Source organism: Camellia sinensis, unplaced genomic scaffold (assembly GCF_055761805.1).
Source record: "Camellia sinensis isolate YWXY unplaced genomic scaffold, ASM5576180v1 Unanchor11, whole genome shotgun sequence".
Lineage (NCBI taxonomy): Eukaryota > Viridiplantae > Streptophyta > Magnoliopsida > Ericales > Theaceae > Camellia > Camellia sinensis.
The window spans coordinates 3,902,705-3,910,698 of record NW_028128989.1 but is presented as its reverse complement, the minus strand read 5'-3'; positions in this window follow the sequence as shown (position 1 = coordinate 3,910,698).

Here is a 7,994-nt window from a genome sequence, read left to right as displayed (position 1 = left end):
ATTATAAGTAAACGCCGTATTTACGTATCTGCCACTGTGCAGGAGAATGCGTATAGGTGTTCGAATGCTCGAACCGTAACGCGAGAGAAATTCTAAGTAAACGCCGTAATTACATATCTGCCACTGTGCAGGAGAATCCGTATAGGTGTTCGAGTGTTCGAATCGTAAGGCGCGAGAAATTGTAAGTAAAAGCCGTATTTACATATCTGCCACTGTGCAGGAGAATCCGTATTGGTGTTCGAGTGTTCGAAACGTAACGCGTGAGAAATTGTAAGTAAACGTCGTATTTACATATCTGCCACTGTGCAGGAGAATCCGTATAGGTGTTCGAGTGTGCAAATCGTAACGCGCGAGAAATTGTAAGTAAACGCCGTATTTACATATCTTCCACTGTGCAGGAGAATCCGTATAGGTGTTCGAGTGTTCGAAACGTAACGCGTGAGAAATTGTAAGTAAACGCCGTATTTACATATCTGCCACTGTGCAGGAGAATCCATATAGGTGTTCGAGTGTTCGAACCGTAACGCGCGAGAAATTGTAAGTAAAAGCCGTATTTACATATCTGCCACTGTGCAGGAGAATCCGTATAGGTGTTCGAGTGTTCGAAACGTAACGCGCGAGAAATTGTAAGTAAACGTCGTATTTACATATCTGCCACTGTGCAGGAGAATCCGTATAGGTGTTCGAGTGTTCGAAACGTAACGCGCGAGAAATTGTAAGTAAACGTCGTATTTACATATCTGCCACTGTGCAGGAGAATCCGTATAGGTGTTCGAGTGTGCCAAACGTAACGCGCGAGAAATTGTAAGTAAACGCCGTATTTACATATCTGCCACTGTGCAGGAGAATCCGTATAGGTGTTCGAGTGTTCGAAACGTAACGCGCGAGAAATTGTAAGTAAACGTCGTATTTACATATCTGCCACTGTGCAGGAGAATCCGTATTGGTGTTCGAGTGTTCGATACGTAACGCGTGAGAAATTGTATGTAAACGCCGTATTTACATATCTGCCACTGTGCAGGAGAATCCGTATAGCTGTTCGAGTGTTCGAAACGTAACGCGCGAGAACTTGTAAGTAAACGCCGTATTTACATATCTGCCACTGTGCAGGAGAATCCGTATAGGGGTTCGACTGTTCGAAACGTAACGCGCGAGAAATTGTAAGTAAACGTCGTATTTACATATCTGCCACTGTGCAGGAGAATCCGTATAGGTGTTCGAGTGTTCGATACGTAACGCGGGAGAAATTGTAAGTAAACGCCGTATTTACATATCTGCCACTGTGCAGGAGAATCCGTATAGGTGTTCGAGTGTTCGAAACGTAACGCGCGAGAAATTGTAAGTAAACGTCGTATTTACATATCTGCCACTGTGCTGGTGAATCCGTATAGGTGTTCAGTGTGCCAAACGTAACGCGCGAGAAATTGTAAGTAAACGCCGTATTTACATATCTGCCACTGTGTAGGAGAATCCGTATAGGTGTTCGAGTGTTCGAAACGTAACGCGCGAGAAATTGTAAGTAAACGTCGTATTTACATATCTGCCACTGTGCAGGAGAATCCGTATAGGTGTTCGAGTGTTCGATACGTAACGCGTGAGAAATTGTATGTAAACGCCGAATTTACATATCTGCCACTGTGCAGGAGAATCCGTATAGTTGTTCGAGTGTTCGAAACGTAACGCGCGAGAAATTGTAAGTAAACGCCGTATTTACATATCTGCCACTGTGCAGGAGAATCCGTATAGGTGTTCGAGTGTTCGAAACGTAACGCGCGAGAAATTGTAAGTAAACGTCGTATTTACATATCTGCCACTGTGCAGGAGAATCCGTATAGGTGTTCGAGTGTTCGATACGTAACGCGGGAGAAATTGTATGTAAACGCCGTATTTACATATCGGCCACTGTGCAGGAGAAACCGTATAGCTGTTCGAGTGTGCGAAACGTAACGCGCAAGAAATTGTAAGTAAACGCCGTATTTACATATCTGCCACTGTGCAGGAGAATCCGTATAGCTGTTCTAGTGTTCGAAACGTAACGCGCGAGAAATTGTAGGTAAACGCCGTATTTACATATCTACCACTGTGCAGGAGAATCCGTATAGGTGTTCGAGTGTTCGAAACGTAACGCGCAAGAAATTGTAGGTAATCGTCGTATTTACTTATCTGCCACTATGCAGGAGAATCCATATAGGTGTTCGAGTGTTCGAAACGTAACGCGCGAGAAATTGTAAGTAAACGCCGTATTTACTTATCTGCCACTGTGCAGGAGAATCCGTATTGGTGTTCGAGTGTTCGAAACGTAACGCGTGAGAAATTGTAAGTAAACGCCGTATTTACATATCTGCCACTGTCCAGGAGAACCCGTATTGGTGTTCGAGTGTTCGAACCGTAACGCGCGAGAAATTGTAAGTAAACGCCGTATTTACATGTCTGCCACTGTGCAGGAGAATCCGTATAGGTGTTCGAGTGTTCGAACCGTAACGCGCGAGAAATGGTAGGTAAACACCGTATTTACATATCTGCCACTGTGCAGGAGAATCCGTATACGTGTTCGAGTGTTCGAACCGTAACGCGCGAGAAATTGTAAGTAAACGCCGTATTTACATATCTGCCACTGTGCAGGAGAATCCGTATAGGTGTTCGAGTGTTCGAAACGTAACGCGCGAGAAATTGTAAGTAAACGCCGTATTTACATATCTGCCACTGTGCAGGAGAATCCGTATAGGTGTTCGAGTGTTCGAAACGTAACGCGCGAGAAATTGTAAGTAAACGCCGTATTTACATATCTGCCATTGTGCAGGAGAATCCGTATAGGTGTTCGAGTGTTCGAAACGAAACGCGCGAGAAATTGTAAGTAAACGCCGTATTTACATATCTGCCTCTGTGCAGGAGAATCCGTATAGGTGTTCGAGTGTTCGAAACGTAACGCGCGAGAAATTATAAGTAAACGCCGTATTTACGTATCTGCCACTGTGCAGGAGAATGCGTATAGGTGTTCGAATGCTCGAACCGTAACGCGAGAGAAATTCTAAGTAAACGCCGTAATTACATATCTGCCACTGTGCAGGAGAATCCGTATAGGTGTTCGAGTGTTCGAATCGTAAGGCGCGAGAAATTGTAAGTAAAAGTCGTATTTACATATCTGCCACTGTGCAGGAGAATCCGTATAGGTGTTCGAGTGTTCGAAACGTAACGCGTGAGAAATTGTAAGTAAACGTCGTATTTACATATCTGCCACTGTGCAGGAGAATCCGTATAGGTGTTCGAGTGTGCAAATCGTAACGCGCGAGAAATTGTAAGTAAACGCCGTATTTACATATCTTCCACTGTGCAGGATAATCCGTATAGGTGTTCGAGTGTTCGAAACGTAACGCGTGAGAAATTGTAAGTAAACGCCGTATTTACATATCTGCCACTGTGCAGGAGAATCCATATAGGTGTTCGAGTGTTCGAACCGTAACGCGCGAGAAATTGTAAGTAAAAGCCGTATTTACATATCTGCCACTGTGCAGGAGAATCCGTATAGGTGTTCGAGTGTTCGAAACGTAACGCGCGAGAAATTGTAAGTAAACGTCGTATTTACATATCTGCCACTGTGCAGGAGAATCCGTATAGGTGTTCGAGTGTTCGAAACGTAACGCGCGAGAAATTGTAAGTAAACGTCGTATTTACATATCTGCCACTGTGCAGGAGAATCCGTATAGGTGTTCGAGTGTGCCAAACGTAACGCGCGAGAAATTGTAAGTAAACGCCGTATTTACATATCTGCCACTGTGCAGGAGAATCCGTATAGGTGTTCGAGTGTTCGAAACGTAACGCGCGAGAAATTGTAAGTAAACGTCGTATTTACATATCTGCCACTGTGCAGGAGAATCCGTATAGGTGTTCGAGTGTTCGATACGTAACGCGTGAGAAATTGTATGTAAACGCCGTATTTACATATCTGCCACTGTGCAGGAGAATCCGTATAGCTGTTCGAGTGTTCGAAACGTAACGCGCGAGAACTTGTAAGTAAACGCCGTATTTACATATCTGCCACTGTGCAGGAGAATCCGTATAGGGGTTCGACTGTTCGAAACGTAACGCGCGAGAAATTGTAAGTAAACGTCGTATTTACATATCTGCCACTATGCAGGAGAATCCGTATAGGTGTTCGAGTGTTCGATACGTAACGCGGGAGAAATTGTATGTAAACGCCGTATTTACATATCTGCCACTGTGCAGGAGATTCCGTATAGCTGTTCGAGTGTGCGAAACGTAACGCGCGAGAAATTGTAAGTAAACGCCGTATTTACATATCTGCCACTCTGCAGGAGAATCCGTATAGCTGTTCTAGTGTTCGAAACGTAACGCGCGAGAAATTGTAGGTAAACGCCGTATTTACATATCTGCCACTGTGCAGGAGAATCCGTATAGGTGTTCGAGTGTTCGAAACGTAACGCGCAAGAAATTGTAGGTAAACGCCGTATTTACTTATTTGCCACTGTGCAGGAGAATCCGTATAGGTGTTCGAGTGTTCGAAACGTAACGCGCGAGAAATTGTAAGTAAACGCCGTATTTACTTATCTGCCACTGTGCAGGACAATCCGTATTGGTGTTCGAGTGTTCGAAACGTAACGCGTGAGAAATTGTAAGTAAACGCCGTATTTACATATCTGCCACTGTCCAGGAGAATCCGTATTAGTGTTCGAGTGTTCGAACCGTAACGCGTGAGAAATTGTAAGTAAACGCCGTATTTACATGTCTGCCACGGTGCAGGAGAATCCGTATAGGTGTTCGAGTGTTCGAACCGTAACGCGCGAGAAATGGTAGGTAAACACCGTATTTACATATCTGCCACTGTGCAGGAGAATCCGTATACGTGTTCGAGTGTTCGAACCGTAACGCGCGAGAAATTGTAAGTAAACGTCGTATTTAGATATCTGCCACTGTGCAGGAGAATCCGTATAGGTGTTCGAGTGTTCGAAACGTAACGCGCGAGAAATTGTAAGTAAACGCCGTATTTACATATCTGCCTCTGTGCAGGAGAATCCGTATAGGTGTTCGAGTGTTCGAAACATAACGCGCGAGAAATTATAAGTAAACGCCATATTTACGTATCTGCCACTGTGCAGGAGAATGCGTATAGGTGTTCGAATGCTCGAACCGTAACGCGGGAGAAATTCTAAGTAAATGCCGTAATTACATATCTGCCACTGTGCAGGAGAATCCGTATAGGTGTTCGAGTGTTCGAATCGTAAGGCGCGAGAAATGGTAAGTAAAAGCCGTATTTACATATCTACCACTGTGCAGGAGAATCCGTATAGGTGTTCGAGTGTTCGAAACGTAACGCGTGAGAAATTGTAAGTAAACGTCGTATTTACATATCTGCCACTGTGCAGGAGAATCCGTATAGGTGTTCGAGTGTGCAAATCGTAACGCGCGAGAAATTGTAAGTAAACGTCGTATTTACATATCTGCCACTGTGCAGGAGAATCCGTATAGGTGTTCGAGTGTTCGAAACGTAACGCGCGAGAAATTGTAAGTAAACGTCGTATTTACATATCTGCCACCGTGCAGGAGAATCCGTATAGGTGTTCGAGTGTTCGATACGTAACGCGTGAGAAATTGTATGTAAACGCCGTATTTACATATCTGCCACTGTGCAGGAGAATCCGTATAGGTGTTCGAGTGTTCGAAACGTAACGCGCGAGAAATTGTAAGTAAACGCCGGATTTACATATCTGCCACTGTGCAGGAGAATCCGTATAGGTGTTCGAGTGTTCGAAACGTAACGCGCGAGAAATTGTAAGTAAACGTCGTATTTACATATCTGCCACTGTGCAGGAGAATCCGTATAGGTGTTCGAGTGTTCGAAACGTAACGCGCGAGAAATTATAAGTAAACGCCGTATTTACGTATCTGCCACTGTGCAGGAGAATGCGTATAGGTGTTCGAATGCTCGAACCGTAACGCGGGAGAAATTCTAAGTAAACGCCGTAATTACATATCTGCCACTGTGCAGGAGAATCCGTATAGGTGTTCGAGTGTTCGAATCGTAAGGCGCGAGAAATTGTAAGTAAAAGCCGTATTTACATATCTGCCACTGTGCAGGAGAATCCGTATAGGTGTTCGAGTGTTCGAAACGTAACGCGTGAGAAATTGTAAGTAAACGTCGTATTTACATATCTGCCACTGTGCAGGAGAATCCGTATAGGTGTTCGAGTGTGCAAATCGTAACGCGCGAGAAATTGTAAGTAAACGCCGTATTTACATATCTGCCACTGTGCAGGAGAATACGTATAGGTGTTCGAGTGTTCGAAACGTAACGCGTGAGAAATTGTAAGTAAACGCCGTATTTACATATCTGCCACTGTGCAGGAGAATCCGTATAGGTGTTCGAGTGTTCGAACCGTAACGCGCGAGAAATTGTAAGTAAAAGCCGTAGTTACATATCTGCCACTGTGCAGGAGAATCCGTATAGGTGTTCGAGTGTTCGAAACGTAACGCGCGAGAAATTGTAAGTAAACGTCGTATTTACATATCTGCCACTGTGCAGGAGAATCCGTATAGGTGTTCGAGTGTTCGAAACGTAACGCGCGAGAAATTGTAAGTAAACGTCGTATTTACATATCTGCCACTGTGCTGGAGAATCCGTATAGGTGTTCAGTGTGCCAAACGTAACGCGCGAGAAATTGTAAGTAAACGCCGTATTTACATATCTGCCACTGTGTAGGAGAATCCGTATAGGTGTTCGAGTGTTCGAAACGTAACGCGCGAGAAATTGTAAGTAAACGTCGTATTTACATATCTGCCACTGTGCAGGAGAATCCGTATAGGTGTTCGAGTGTTCGATACGTAACGCGTGAGAAATTGTATGTAAACGCCGTATTTACAAATCTGCCACTGTGCAGTAGAATCCGTATAGTTGTTCGAGTGTTCGAAACGTAACGCGCGAGAAATTGTAAGTAAACGCCGTATTTACATATCTGCCACTGTGCAGGAGAATCCGTATAGGTGTTCGAGTGTTCGAAACGTAACGCGCGAGAAATTGTAAGTAAACGTCGTATTTACATATCTGCCACTGTGCAGGAGAATCCGTATAGGTGTTCGAGTGTTCGATACGTAACGCGGGAGAAATTGTATGTAAACGCCGTATTTACATATCGGCCACTGTGCAGGAGAATCCGTATAGCTGTTCGAGTGTGCGAAACGTAACGCGCAAGAAATTGTAAGTAAACGCCGTATTTAAATATCTGCCACTGTGCAGGAGAATCCGTATAGCTGTTCTAGTGTTCGAAACGTAACGCGCGAGAAATTGTAGGTAAACGCCGTATTTACATATCTACCACTGTGCAGGAGAATCCGTATAGGTGTTCGAGTGTTCGAAACGTAACGCGCAAGAAATTGTAGGTAAACGTCGTATTTACTTATCTGCCACTGTGCAGGAGAATCCATATAGGTGTTCGAGTGTTCGAAACGTAACGCGCGAGAAATTGTAAGTAAACGCCGTATTTACTTATCTGCCACTGTGCAGGAGAATCCGTATTGGTGTTCGAGTGTTCGAAACGTAACGCGTGAGAAATTGTAAGTAAACGCCGTATTTACATATCTGCCACTGTGCAGGAGAATCCGTATAGGTGTTCGAGTGTTCGAACCGTAACGCGCGAGAAATTGTAAGTAAAAGCCGTAGTTACATATCTGCCACTGTGCAGGAGAATCCGTATAGGTGTTCGAGTGTTCGAAACGTAACGCGCGAGAAATTGTAAGTAAACGTCGTATTTACATATCTGCCACTGTGCAGGAGAATCCGTATAGGTGTTCGAGTGTTCGAAACGTAACGCGCGAGAAATTGTAAGTAAACGTCGTATTTACATATCTGCCACTGTGCTGGAGAATCCGTATAGGTGTTCAGTGTGCCAAACGTAACGCGTGAGAAATTGTAAGTAAACGCCGTATTTACATATCTGCCACTGTGTAGGAGAATCCGTATAGGTGTTCGAGTGTTCGAAACG